Genomic DNA, 16,173 nt, shown 5'->3' with positions numbered 1-16,173 from the left:
GGGCTAGTATCCAAAATCTATAAAGAGCTCACCAAACTCCACACCCGAAAAACAAATAACCCAGTGAAGAAATGGGCAGAAAACATGAATAGACACTTCTCTAAAGAAGACATCCGGATGGCCAACAGGCACATGAAAAGATGTTCAGCGTCGCTCCTTATCAGGGAAATACAAATCAAAACCACACTCAGGTATCACCTCACGCCAGTCAGAGTGGCCAAAATGAACAAATCAGGAGACTATAGAGGCTGGAGAGGATGTGGAGAAACGGGAACCCTCTTGCACTGTTGGTGGGAATGCAAATTGGTGCAGCCGCTCTGGAAAGCAGTGTGGAGGTTCCTCAGAAAATTAAAAATAGACCTACCCTATGACCCAGCAATAGCACTGCTAGGAATTTATCCAAGGGATACAGGAGTACTGATGCATAGGGGCACTTGTACCCCAATGTTCATAGCAGCACTCTCAACAATAGCCAAATTATGGAAAGAGCCTAAATGCCCATCAACTGATGAATGGATAAAGAAATTGTGGTTTATATACACAATGGAGTACTACGTGGCAATGAGAAAAAATGAAATATGGCCTTTTGTAGCAACGTGGATGGAACTGGAGAGTGTGATGCTAAGTGAAATAAGCCATACAGAGAAAGACAGATACCATATGGTTTCACTCTAATGTGGATCCTGAGAAACTTAACAGGAACCCATGGGGGAGGGGAAGGAAAAAAAAAAAAAAAAGAGGTTAGAGTGGGAGAGAGCCAAAGCATAAGAGACTGTTAAAAACTGAGAACAAACTGAGGGTTGATGGGGGGTGGGAGGGAGGAGAGGGTGGGTGATGGGTATTGAGGAGGGCACCTTTTGGGATGAGCACTGGGTGTTGTATGGAAACCAATTTGTCAATAAATTTCATATAAAAAAAAATACAACCTTTAGAACTTTACTGGGAAAAAAAGAAGATCCTAAAACTCTTCATAGAGAGAGAAAAAAATCATAAATCAAAATGAACTATCTGTGGAATAACAAAGAAAATAGAACAATTAACTTCAAAACTCTGAAGGGAAATTATTTCCCAACTAGATTACTATGTCTAATTAAACTCACCATCAATAAAGATATTTTGAAACAAGCACCAACAAAAGCAATGAAACAATCTCCTAAACAATATTTAGTGCACAACCAAAATGGGGAAGCAGATTAAGAAAGCAGTTTACAAGGCACAGAAGACAGAGGAATTGCAAGTGGTCCGCTGAGAACCAGGTATGGAGCTGTATCAGTTAATGTACACGATAAGCACTATAATAAACTGGTCTACCAAATACAGTGGCTTAAGGAAGGCAGAAATCTCTTTTTCTCTCATGTAACACCTCTGAGTCGAGCAAGGATGTTGGTGGGACATCTGTGCTTCACGCAATCATTCAGGGACCTGCACTCCCTTTGTCTTCTTGCCCATCCAGATTGTCGGACAATCCTGCATATTCAAAACTTGAGAACATATCTATGTACCCACTTGTAGGAGAAGGGATGTACCTAAATCCAGAGTAAAAATTACAGTACTTTATACACCCTACTTACACTCTGATACAGTCAGTGATAACTTCGTCACATGATCACACCTACCAGAAGAGAACTTATGTGATATAGTTCCTATCTATACAATCATGTGTCCAGCTTAACTTCTCTTATTACAGAAGACAGAAACAGACTTTGTGAAATAGTAGTCTCTACCATAAAGACCAATCAGTTCAGGTTGCATCATGTTGTAAAAACGTGTGGATCAGAACACTGTAGGTTCCCTATATCCATGGCCATCCCTCCCTACAGAGTGAATGGAGACATAAAATGAAAATTAGTAGGATCACAAGTTTTAAACACAGGATGTTCAGTAATTCTGATATATGATAGACAGTGAACAGTGAAACAATATAGAAGTGTGTTCCTAACATGAATAGTGACATAATAGCTAGAACCTTTGGGCCCTCTTCAGTACAGCGTAGAAGAAACCATAAATATTCCCAGTGAAGAGAAACTTCCTAATTCCTAATATATGCATACGTTTGTATTTGCATAGAGTATCTCTGTTAAGGATATATAAGGAGCCCCTAACAGTGGGTGCTTATCAAAAGGAGATCTGGTAATATTTTCACTGGTTTCTTTCTTTTTGTTTTCCTTTTAATTATATATATCATACATTTTTATCTCATACAAGAATGAAAGAAGAATTTTTATCCCATCTAAGAATAAAATAAAATCAATTCCCTAAAAAAAGAAATACAAGTGCTTATACCCTCTGGCCAGCTAATTCTAGTTCTAGGAATTTATCCTATAGATATACCAGTACAGAATTTTTTATAGTTAAAAAAGAAAAGAAACCTAAATATTCAACAGTAGGAGACTGTGTGGAATTAATTATGCATATCTATACAATGGAATACAACACAGCCTCAAAAAGGCATACATTGTGGAAATTATCTAAAACCAAAATATAAATTGTGATCAGTAACTACATGAATGATTAAATGAATGTAGTCTTTGGCTCTGATCACAACTTGATTTCACACACATTTAAAATATTAGTTTGAATAAAAAGACAGCCTAAGAGTGAAAATGTAATGGCATAAAGTGAAATTTAAAACACGTAGGAAAGCACAGTTGTTCACCTTTCTCTGTGAATCAAAGTCTGCTCAAAATCACACTTGTGTGTAAAAAAGCAGTGGCAATCATACGGCTGACTCATAAAAGTATTATAGGAAGTCAGCAAAAACACTGGATTTGGTGTTTTTGACTTGGGTCAGGGCTCAGCTCTTTCATGTACTGTCTTGGCAGCCAATGCTGTAACAGACACAAAAGGTCAAAACCTAGAGCTCAGTGAGGTTGGACGGGTAGGAAGGAGGAGAGAAGATATAACACTACAGTCCATGTGGATAATGGACTTAGTTACCCTGGAAGTTCAATATGGGGAACTAGAAATAACAGAGATAAAAATTGGTGTCCAGGGTTAGAAAAGATACAGGATAGAGGTGCCTGATTGGCTCAGTAGGTTAAGCGACAGACTTCAGCTCAGGTCATGATCTTGCAGTTTGTGAGTTCGAGACCTGCATCAGGCTCTGCGATGACAGCTCAGAGCCTGGAGCCCATTTGGGATTCTGTGCCTCCTTCTCTTTCTGCCCCTCCCCCACTCACACTCTTTCTCTCTCCAAAAATAAATAAACATTAAAAAAAATAAAATAATAAAAAAGAAAAGATACAGGATGATAAAACTAAGTCCTGCAAGAGACTGATCCTCTGGTACCTGGTGTTTTCAATAAGCTCTCTGGGCACAGGCATGCTGGTATTTTGTGTAAGATGTCTCCAGGTGCTGATTGGTGTTTCTGTAATCCTGGCAAAGGAATCTCACCTCTAGGAGCCTCAATTTCCTCATCTGTGATGTGTAAATAACAATACATATCCTGAAATGAGGAAGGAAAAGGACTCTTACAAATGTAAAATAGTATTAATTTATTTACTACCAGCTGTTTAGGGCTACTACCTTGAGCTACAATAAAAATTACTTTTCTGTTAGCAGGACTCATTCCATCTCTATATGTGCAGAGCAACTGTGAAATCCAGTCTACTGCTGATTTTCAGCATTTTACTGTGGCTTCTTCTTTCCGGAGGCTGTGCTTCATGGTGTCCTGATAACTTTCCTAACTCAGACCCATGTTGAGAGTTCCCTCAAGCTTATTCTTGCAATAACTTTGTGTCTTATTGTCTGATATTTATGCCCCAAGCAATTAACTTCGTAAGACTAACACAAAGAATGTGAGATAGGGGCGCCTGGGTGGCGCAGTCGGTTAAGCGTCCGACTTCAGCCAGGTCACGATCTCGCGGTCCGGGAGTTCGAGCCCCGCGTCGGGCTCTGGGCTGATGGCTCAGAGCCTGGAGCCTGTTTCCAATTCTGTGTCTCCCTCTCTCTCTCAGAGCCCCTCCCCCGTTCATGCTCTGTCTCTCTCTGTCCCAAAAATAAATAAACGTTGAAAAAAAAAAAAAAAAGAATGTGAGATAGCTGTAACATCTTAGGATTTTCTTGCAGAAGTTCCTGTGCAATTAGGGACAAGAATGGCTCTTCAAAATTGTCTGTGGTAGCTTCAACTGTAAAATCATTCCACAATTTAGTTAGAAAATCAACAGTTCAGGGGCACCTGGGTAGCTCAGTCGGTTGAGTGTCCGACTTCGGCTTAGGTCATGATTTCGTGGTTCGTGAGTTGGAGCCCTGTGTCGGGCTCTGTGCTGACAGCTCAGAGCCTGGAGCCTGCTTTGGATTCCGTGTCTCCCTTTCTCTGCCCCTTCCTCGCCTACACTCTGTCTTTCTCTCAAAAATAAACATTAAAAAAAAAATTAAAAAAAAAAGAAGATCAACAGTTCACTGGTTCATGTTCTGCCTGCATTCCACCAATGTGCATAGTAGCCGTTAGCATTCATAATGCCTATTTATTAAATGACCATAGGTCACCTCCTTTTGTTCCTTCTAATATGTAGATGATTTTAAATAAAAACACATAGCGACATGTCTGTGATGTTCTACAAATAGGGTTTAAATATCCTGAATAGAAATCACTGTATTTTCCCAACATCATTTGTTGAAGAGACTATCTTTTTTCCCATTGGATAGTTATTCCTACTTTGTCAAAGATTAATTGACCATATAGTTTTGGGTTCATTTCTGGGCTTTCTAGTCTGTCCCATTGGTCTATGTATCTGTTTTTGTACCAGTACCATACTGTCTTGATCTCTATAGCTTTGTAATATAACTCGAAGTCTGGAATTATGATGTCTCCAGCTTTGTTTTTATTTTTCAAGGCTGCTCTGGCTATTTGCAGTCTTTTGTGGTTCCACCCAAAGTTTATGATTGTTTGTTCTAGCTCTGTGAAAAATGCTGCTGGTATTTTGATAGGGATTACATAAAATGTGTAGATTGCTTTGTGTAGTGTAGACATTTTAACAATCTTTATTCTTCTGATCCATGAACATGGAATGTCTTTACATTTCCTTGTGTTCTCTTCCATTTCTTTCATTAGTGTTCTACAGTTTTCAGAGTACAGTTCTTTTACCTCTTTGGTTAGGTTTATTCCTAGGTATCTTATTGTTTTTGGTGCAATGGGATAGATTGGTGTAAATGGGATTGATTGACGGTGTAAATGGGATTGATTTCTTAATTTCTCTTCCCGCTGTTTCATTATTGGGTGTACAGAAGTGCAACAGATTTCTGTATGTTGATTTTATATCCTGTGACTTTAAATTTGGGTATCAGTTCTAGCAATTTTTGGGTGGAGTCTTTTGGGTATTCTATACAGAGTTTCATGTCATCTGCAAATAGTGAAAGTTTTACTTCTCCCTTGCTGATCTGGATGTCTTTTATTTCTTTTTGTTGTTTGCTATGGCTAGGAATTCCAGTACTGTATTAAATCACAGTGGCAAGAATGGACTGATCATAGAGGAAAGGCTCTCAGTTTTCCCTCACTGAGGATGATATTAGCTGTGGGTTTGGGAAAACTGGACAGCAACATGCAAAAGAATGAACCTGGACCAATTTCTTTTTTTTTTATGTTTATTTATTTTTGAGAGAGAGAAAAAGACAGAGCATGAGCAGGGGAGGGGCAGAGAGACAGAGAGAGAGACACACAGAATCCAAAGTAGGCTCCAGGTTCCAACCTGTCAGCACAGAGCCTGATGCAGGGCTTGAACCCATAAACCATCAAGTCACCACCTGAGCTGAAGTTGGATGCCCAACCAACTGAGCCACCCTGGTAATCCTGGAACACTTTCTTACACCAAACACAAAAATAAATTCAAAATGGATTAAAGATCTAAATGTGAGACCTGAAATCATAAAAATCCTAGAGCAGAACATAGGCTGTAACCTCTTTGATCAGCTATAGCAACTTCTTTCTAGATATCTCTCCTGAGATAAGAGGGGGAAAAAAGCAAAATTAAATTATTGGGATTTCATCAAAATAAAAAGCTTCTACACAGCAAGGGAAGCAATCAGTGAAACTAAAAGTCTACCTACAGAATGGGAGGATATGTTTGCAAATGACATATCCCATAAAGGGTTAGTATCCAAAATATATAAACATATAAAATATACAACTCAACAACAAAAAACCAATCCAGTTAAAAAATGGGAAGAAGACATGAATAGATATTTTTCCAAAGAAAACATACAGATGGCCATAGACTCATGAAAAGATGATTAACATCAGTCATCATCAGGGAAATAAAAATCGAAACTACAATAAGATATCACCTCACACCTGTCAGAACAGCTAAAATGAACAACACAACAACAGATGTTGGTGAGGATGTGGAGAAAGGAGAAGTCTCTTGCACTGTTGTTTGGAATGCAAACTGATGCAGTCACTCTGGAAAACACTATGGAGATTCTTCAAAAAATTAAAAATAGAACTACCCTATGATCCCAGCAATTGCACTACTAGGTATTTACCCAAAGAATACAGAAATGCTAGTTTAAAGGAATACATGCACCCCAGGGTTTATAGCAGCCTGATCTACAATAGCCAAACTATGGAAAGAGCCCAGGTATCCATCAAATGATGAATGGATAAAGAAGGTGGGTGATACACACACACACACACACACAAGTATCTACATGTGTATATATATATATATGTATATATATATATATACATATATATATACACATGTGTATGTAGATATATATATCATGAATATTACTTTAGCACAGAAAATAATGAATTCTTTAAAACATTTTTTTAATGTTTATTTATTTTTGAGAGAGAGAGAGAGAGAGAGAGAGAGAGAGAGAGAGAGACAGAGCACGAGCAGGGGAGGGGCAGAGAGAGAAGTAGACACAGAATCTGAAGCAGGCTTCAGACTCTGAGCTATCAGCACAGAGCCCGATGGGGGGCTTGAACTCACAAACTGTGAGATCATGACCTGAGCTGAAGTCGGATGCTTAACTGACTGAGCCACCCAGGCACCCCGAAAAAAATGAATTCTTGCCATTTGTAATGACATGGATTGAGCTGGAGAGTATTATGCTAAGCAAAATAAGTCAGTCAGAGAAAGACAAATACCATATGATTTCATTCATATGTGGAATTTAAGAAACAAAATATATGAGCAAAGGAAAAATAAAGAGAGAAAGAGGTAAACCAAGAAACAGACTCTTAACTATAGAGAATAAGCTAATGGTTACCAGAGGAGGATGGGAGAGGAGGATGGATTAAATAGGTGATGGGGATTAAAGGAGGGCACTTACTGTGTGAGCACCAGGGTTGTATGGAAATACTGAATCACTGTATTGTACGCCTGAAACTAATATTACACTGTATGTTAATTAACCTGAATTTACATAAAAACTTAAAAAAAATTGGGGCACGAGCGTGGATCAATCAGTTGGGCATCCGACTTCGGCTCAGGTCATGATCTCGTGGTCTGTGAGTTTGAGCCCCACGTCGGGCTCTGGGCTGACAGCTCTGAGCCTGGAGCCTGCTTCAGATTCTATGTCTTCCTCTCTCTCTGCCCTTTCCCCACTCATGTTCTGTCTGTCTCTCTCTCTCTCTCAAAAATCAATAAACACAAAAAAAATTAAAAAAAAAACAAAAAACTTAAAAAAAGAGAGAAAGCTGAAAAGAAATCACTGTATTTTGATCAGGTATGTCTTAGAAATGACCATCTTGGTAAGAAGTAGCTATGCTGGACAGACATATCGCACCTTAGGGTGTGAGCCCACAGTAATTGCTACAATCTGAAAAAATGAACATGTTGAATTAACAGAAATTTAGGTCAGGAAAAAGTAAGCATTTTATAGTGCCATAAATTCAGAAGCAAAACACAGAGATTTATCACTGTGGCAGAAATGGTTAATTGGTTCACAAATCCCATTTTCCCTCTCTGCTCATTTCTATCTGGGCAGTTTGCCACCCAGCGAAAAGCATGTATTCCCCAGTCTCCCTGACTGTGTGGCAATTCCTTGCCTCAAATCCTCTATAAAACTTAATGGAGGATGAATAAATACATACAAAAAAAATTGTAAACTTACTTATTTGTTTCAACAGCCTGGGAAGATGGTAAATCTTGTCTTTCAGCTAAGAGCCTCTCTAACCTGAGCAATGGAGCAAGGTGATGAGAGTTGGCAAAGTAATTAAGTTTGTTTGACCTGAACATATGTGCACTTGCCCATTTCTTATCATAAACCACAGCCAGGAGATGAAAAGGAGCAAACAAATCCGGAGCCAGGTATGTAACTCCAATGATGGTCTTCTGCTACTATAACGTATTTGACAAGACACCCTTGTTCCTCTGAGACCAGAGAGAAAAGGTAAGAAAGCATGGAGATTTAGAAAAGGGTCAGACACAATGTTCAGAAAATTGTATCTCCTCCTGTCGATTCTGATCTCAGATCTTACTGCAGACACCAAAATGCGTTTGTTCACCTTGGTTCCCCAAATCTGTGTTCAGTGTCTGCTCTTGGCCCTATCCTTTGGGAAGTTTATCCCCAGGTCTCCCAATTCCTGCTTCAGAACTCCTGTAGTTCAACAAGATACTAATTTGCTATGCCACTACACCAAATAATGAAGTTGGAGCTGGAGTGTCCTGAAATAATAATATGGCTTCGTTTTATAAAACTGTGTATTGTAATAAAAAAAATCTGGACATAGATATCAGTATATCTAAGGACTCAATCTTGTGGCATCAAAGTATTAACATTTTCAATTTTATAAATGAAGCATAGAAAGAGTAAGAGACTTGTCAAAGACCACTTTACTTGTTTGCCAAGAAAAGACAAGGGGGAAAAAAAGGAACAGAAAAGACCAAATATTTTTCCAGGTAATTTCTTGTCTCCTAAAAATTGCTCTTTTCTATATTTCACGGAAGATGGTCACTTAGGCTCCTACCAAAAGAAAGAAATACATTGCAGGAATTTCTTCATTGTTACTTATCACCAAGGGTAGTCATGGTATACTAGTGAAATACTGGCAAAACACTGTTGTGTAATATACTACCCAAAATTCAGAGGCTTAAAAAACAGTCATTTATTCTCGTAGATCTGCAGATCCATTAGGACGGCTCTGCATGAGACTCTGGTCACTAGGATAGACTAGGCAGCTCTCCTTCACCTCCCTCCTCACCCTTTTCCCAGGATCAGTAAGCTAACTAAAGAACTAACATGAAAGTCTGTCTCATGGTAATGACTGAGGCACAAGAAGGGAGGTCGAAACACACGATGCCTTTTTTGATGCTTCCAGTGGCCAAAACAAGTTACATGGTCAATCCCAACATCACAAAGGTAGGAAAATACACATCACCCACGGTGGGAGGGGGCACTATAAAGAAGGTGGCAAAACAGGTGGAGGTACAAGTCTGTCAGGAAGTGGTGGCAGCCAGGGCCAGGAGTTGGGAGAATGTCAGGGGAAGAGTTGGAATGATAATCCAGGCTACCATAATGTATTGGAAGAAATGCGAGATTTTATAAAGGTATATTATTTGCAATCAATGCCTATCACAGATGAAGTTCACAACATACTGTTGGACACTTTTTTAAATTCCTTTAAGGGATTACATTTTCTAAAGGAGCCAAGTGTAGACCAAACACAAATGTTTTTTAGGAAAATTGGTAAAGAAGACAAAGAACTTGATTGATAAAAATTGATGGCCAGCAGTGTTTTTAAAAGTAGATCATTTCAGTAGCAGATAAATACTAATTACATAAACAAACAAACAAAAAGGATGAAGTAGGTGAAGTTGGATGAATACTGAAGAGTTTTAAAATGTCGGTTCAATTAATAAAATGTGTTCATCACCAAGGGTGTGTGTGGGGGGGGGAGTGTGGGTGTGTACCTAACAAATATTTTTTTCATGCTGTGTTATCTAATTGTTAATAAAGTATTATGACTCTTGGGGTGCTTTTCTGGCTCTGTTGGTGTGGCGTGTAACTCTTGATCTTGGAGTCGTGGGTCTGGGCCCCACAATGAGCACAGCAATCACTTAAACAAATACAATCTTAAAAAAAAAGTATTATGGCTCTTTACCAAGTAATTGTTGTAAGATACCAGGCACAAAGATTATTCCTCCAGTATTCCTTAAGAAGTCAGCAAGGAAAAAGCAGAGAGATTTTTCTTAACTGTTGTTTTGTATTTGTTTTTTGTCGATATTGTTGGTAAGCTCAAAGAGGCAATGATAATGAGGCTAACTTTTTATTTCAAAATGAACTGTCCTATCTTGTGATACTTCTTAAATATGATAATGTAGAGATTCTTTTCTAAATAATAGGATTTAATTGATAAGGAGCATACCTGCTTCTACAATCACAGCTGTGTGGTGCAGTACTGCTGAGTATTTACCATAAAACTGTCAAGAATCTGAATTTAATTTATTGTCCAACCTTGCTGGGAAAAAACTCTACGGGGCTCCTCTGGAATCAACTAGTACTTCATTTACAACTACTTGTTCAGAACATATTATCACCCGAAAAATTACGTAAGTTTTTATCATTTGGTCAAGGAATTTTTTTTCAAAGAATTAAAGAAATAAAAGTGAGGCCTGCTCTCTTCTTCACTGTTCAGTGAAGTAACACATATTAAAGAAATGAGTGTTATTTATTTTTTGATACTTCAATTGTATCAAATTAGCACTTCTGATCATAGTGGAGAATACATTTGCAGTCATTCAGACTCTCCATGTAGAGATTACACTGAATTTTAGGAATTGACTCACTGAGAGAAAAAAAAAAAAACACTGTTTCAGATTTGATTTATGGAGGTGCTCAAACAGGCTAAAGAAGATCACAGTGAAGGTCACTTATAAGCTCTGCAATGAATCAAAGTTTTCTGTCTTTTTTTTTGCAGCCAGTTCATCGCTATTACAAGCAGTCTCTCTGAAGCCCAATTCATGGACATTTCAACCACTGCCTGAGTATAAGGCAACCAAAACAATGTCTCTGGCCTCCATGGTGCCTTGGTGGTTTTCATTTGATTATTCTTTGTTCTCAAAAAATAGGACACTCTTAAGCGTTTTTGAGGAACAACTAAATATGAATGTAGAGCATATTAGGAATGTTTGCATCTGGTACATCAATTCTAAAGAATTTCAAAACAGGTAGACTGTTTGAATCCTCTTTTATTACAGGTACTTAACACAATCTTGGAATATTATGTGTGCTCTATTAACATTTGTTAAATAAAATAATGAAACAGTACTAAAGCCAACAGCTTGTTTCAAATTAAAAGAAATATTTTGGCAAACAAAGGACATGGATTTTCACAAATGGCCTTAATGTTGGTATTAGACGAATAAAAATAAAATGTAGTCTATTATCTGTAATATCATTAAGGAAACTCTTTTTCTTTGTTGTAGTCAAAATAGGCAAGAAACAATGATCAATCTCCATTAATTTCTCTTAAAAAACATCATGCTATGCAAATCAATGGAATACTATCCTTACTGATTATAGTGGCTTGAATGTTCAACAATACACATGTTTTTTTTCGTAGTTGTTCACAAAAATCACAATCTCAACATGTTATTTATTTCATGGAGACCTAACAGTGGATATCTCCGACTTAAAGACCCCCAGCTACCTCAGTGATTACCAAGTATAGGATTTATTTTAGCCATTACTCGCTTTATTTATGATTTTAGTTTAATTGCTTCTAGTCTTTTATTTATACATATCTTTACGGAATGAATATAATACTCTGTACACAAAAGAGCTATCATTGCTTTTGAAATTTAAACTTAGAATGCAAGTATTTCCCTGTGCTATCAAAACTTTAGTAAGTCATATTCTAATAGTACATAATAGTCAATTAGATATATTTACCAAATCCTGAATCTCTACTCCCTAATTGTAAACTTACTATACTACTTTTCATTTTAAATCATTATATACAATACTGTCATGTACATAGGTAGAGATATTATGGTTTTAGGCATTGTAGATTATTTTTTAGGCTAGATTCCATATGTGAAATTATTGGGTCAAATATAGGTTTTGAAACATTTTGTTCAAATTCCCAAATCACTTTTCAAAAAAGTTAAGGACAGATAATTCCTTATCTGAGTGGTAGCCTCAGTTCCATCTCACCAGCATTTAGCTTGGTCTTATTTTAAAGGGGATTTGCTAATGTGAAACATGAAAACATTATTATTGCTTTATATCTACAATTCTTTCATTACTAATAAGGTTAATTGACTTGTCCGAATGATTATTTGTATATGGACAATGTCCAATCTATGACTGACTAATATCCAAATAAGATTCCTTGCAGGTTCCATTTAGTTGCCTTTTCATTTGATATAAGAAATCCCCTTTCCTCTCATTGGGTGAAAATTTGGTAGTTAAATACTTACCATGTACTACTATTACCCTGGCAACTGGAGCCAGGCATCACTCTGGCCCTTTTCTGGCTGCACCTTTCTCTAGAAGGCAAGAAGTCCAAGGGGACAAGGGAACATGCTACCTGAAGCCTGTGCCCCTCGCCACCACAATCTAGGTTCCCCACACCTGGCGTTCCCTGTATGAATGACTCCAAGTCTATTTCAGAGGTTTCTTGGGCCCCTTCCATGACTCTATCCTCCTGAGGGCTTTCATCTGTAGGCTTGCCCTGGAACTGCCAATGTTAACAACAAGCCCAACATGGACTCTTCCATATCTTACCTATTGAGTAGATTGTTTTTGACCTTAGTCACAAAATTAATCTGTGGAACTTTTATATTTATGCTCAGCAAGTTGCAGGGCCAAGTTATTAAATGCATGGGATTTGGGAGAAGTATGGATTTGAATCCTAGCTCTGCCGCTTACTAGTTCTGAGACTTTAAGTAAGCAACTTAATGAATTTAACCTCATGGAGCCTCAAATCTAGAATGTAGATACTTTCTAATATTCGAATTATGGGATTATTTAGTGTTTATGGTGTTTAGTGTATAATAATCACTTGATAAGTTATAGCTTTCATTATGAGAAGAAATAATCAAGTATTAGGAAAAATATTCATTTTCTTCATCTTCTGAGTAGTCAGGCAGAAGATGTACTGTGAAATTCTGTGTATATATGTATGTGTTCACAAATATGACCATAGAGAAATAGGTTTAAACTAAAAATTGAATGTTAAAGATTGACTGAATTTGGCTTGAAAGGTACAGAAGTAGCAAAGACAAATTCAACCTACTTTGTATGAAATAATAAGATGATCTATTATAGGAGAATCAAACTGAAAATAAGCAAGTGTTACATTCACATTGTATTCTTATGAGAGTAATCACTTTGGACTACTATTTCCCTATCTATAAAATGGCAATAATGATATTTCTCTGCCCACATGATAGTACAATGATATGTTTATGTTTATATGAATATATAGATAAATTATAAAATGCTATTCACCTTTAATAGTATTAGTAAGAGTAGTATCTAAGGTAATTGTATGTGGTCCTGTGGTGGGTTTATATTCACCACTCTAGTTAGAATATTTTCACCCAAAAGGTACACATATTCATTTTGGCTTTCAGGATGTCTTGTTGCATTGGCATTAAAAATTAAATGGAGGGGCACCTGGGTGGCTTAGTAGGTTTATCATCTGACTCTTGATTTCGGCTCAGGTCATGATCCCAAGGTTGTGGGGATCAAGTCCTGCTTTGGGCTCTGTGCTGAGTGTGGAGACTGCTTAGGATTCTCTCTCCCCCTGTGCCACTCTCCACAGCTCATACACTCTTCTCATTCTCTCTAAAACAACAAAAAAAAAAAAGAAAAAGAAAATAAATATATTCAGTGAGTAGAAGAGATGAAGTGAGTCTGAAACTTTTAACTTTGGGGACATGGGATTGAATTCAGCCCAATCCAATTGTGGTTAAAAACCTCCAGGTAGGAGAATGAGAGTAATATGCCTCATTATGTGAGTGTGTGTGTGTGTGTGTGTGTGTGTGTGTGTGAGAGAGAGAGAGAGAGAGAGAGAGAGAGAGAAAGGGAGGGAGGGAGAGAGAGAGAAAGGGAGGGAGAGAGAGAGAGAGAGAGAGAGAGAGAGAGAGAGAGAAGAAGAAGAAGAAGAAGAAGAAGAAGAAGAAGAAGAAGAAGAAGAAGAAGAAGGAGGCGGCGGCGGCGGCGGCTATGCTATGCCTTGCAGAAACGGTAGTCAGAAACTAGTTATCATTATGATTCATTCTGTTTAAAAAAATTTTAAAAACCCTCTAAATCCATGAAACATAAATAGAGCAATAGGTTAAAAACAAATTGTAGAGGGGCGCCTGGGTGGCTCAGTCAGTTGACCATCTGACTTCGGCTCAGGTCATGATCTCACAGCTTGTGGGTTCCAGCCCTGCATCAGGCTCTGTGTGGACAGCTCGGAGCCTAGAGCCTGCTTCAGATTCTGTGTCTCTGTCTCTCTCTCTGCCCCTCCCCTGCTTGTGTTTCTCTCTGTCTCTCAAAAATAAATAAACATTAAAAACAAATTGTAGAGGGAGAGGAAAAACTGTCATAATCATAACTTAACATTAACATTCTTGCTTTCTTCAAGTATGGGTATTGATAACTTACCTTTCACAAGTAAAGTACACTGGCACTATTGGGTCCATTTGGTCTTCTCCTTCCCCTCATCCTATTAATGAGGGCTAGAATTTAAAGTTTGAATCAAGGTTGGATGCATGTTTTTATTTTGTTTTCATTAATCCCAGCTCCCTCCTTCCTTCCTTCCTTCCTTCCTTCCTTCCTTCCTTCCTTCCTTCCTTCCTTCCTTCCTTCCTTCTTTCCTTCTTTCCTTCCTTCCTTCCTTCCTTCCTTCCTTCCTTCCTTCCTTCCTTCCTTCCTTTTTTCTTTTCCTTCTTTCTAACAAAAATAACCTTTACCAAGATATTTGATTTTGATCACCTTTACTTCACATGTATCTTGCATCATCTTATAAAATTGTTTCTTGTTTCTCAAAAGCGCTCTTAACATCCATCTTTGTGTGACAGTCCTTCCGAGGTGTTTATTTTTTAAATGCCTGAGAGTATTTTCATTATATATCCCTATCTGAATGGTAATGTGGCTAGACATAAAATTGTAGATCAAAGTACCCCTCTTTTTATACTTTAAAAATATTACCCCATTATCTTCTTTCTTTTAGTATTACTGGTGAAAAGTTTAAAGTTACTATTTTTTTTCCTTTGTAGGTAATCCTCTAAAGTTATATAGTATTCTTTGTTTCTGATATTCCTACATTTCTCTATAATGTTTGTATGTGTGGATTTTTTTCTTTTTCTTTTTTCTTGATGTTCTATGAAACCCTTATAACTGAAGCTTACTTTTTTTAATACTGGGAAAGGTATTTCCATTATTTCTTTAAATATTTTCTTCTCTTCATTTTTAATTTTTTTTCTTTCTGAAACTTCCATTATGTCTTCTATTTCTATCCTTCAAATCTCTTTAGCCTTTCTTTTTATTGTTTAAGCTCTTTATTATTTCCTGAGGACTCTGGAGGATTTCTGACAATGTGACTTCACAATTTAACTAAACTGGTCTTAGGTGTATCCTTCATATTATTATCTTATATATTAGTTTTCACATTTCAAATAATTTTTCATGCCTAATATTTCCACTTGGTTATTCTTAATGATTCTAGTTGTGTTTCATATTGCTAATATCATTCCTTATCTCTTTAAATTTAGCATGTTTATTTTTTTAATGTTTATTTTTGAGAGAGAGAGACAAAGACAGAATGAGTGGGGGAGGGGCAGAGGGAGAAGGGGACAGAGGATCTGACAGCAGAGATCCAGATGTGGGGCCTGAACTAACTGTGAGATCATGACCTGAGCCAAAGTTGGACACTTGACTGACTGAGCCCCAGGTGCCCCCAGCATGTTTATTTTAATTCATTGATTCAAGCACTAGTTGGAATAGATTATGATGCAGCATGAAAAAATCTCCTAAACTCAGTGGTTTAGCTCATAGAAAGTCTACTATATATCCAGGCAATGCCTCAGGGCAACACATGTGGCATCACAGGAATCTAGATGGTTGCAGGTTCCACCACAATGTTGTCAAAGCATCTGGAACATGCAACCTATATGGCAAACACAGCAGGAAAAAAGCACTCTGGAGAATCTTGTACTGGCAATGAAAAACTTCACCCAGAAATCATAAATCATAACTCATAACTTTGATTCATAAAAAAAAGGGACT

The sequence above is a fragment of the Felis catus genome, chromosome A1 (genome assembly GCF_018350175.1).
Source record: "Felis catus isolate Fca126 chromosome A1, F.catus_Fca126_mat1.0, whole genome shotgun sequence".
Classification (NCBI taxonomy): Eukaryota; Metazoa; Chordata; class Mammalia; order Carnivora; family Felidae; genus Felis; species Felis catus.
The sequence above is the reverse complement of the archived record's forward strand: the minus strand, read 5'-3'. Positions refer to the sequence as shown.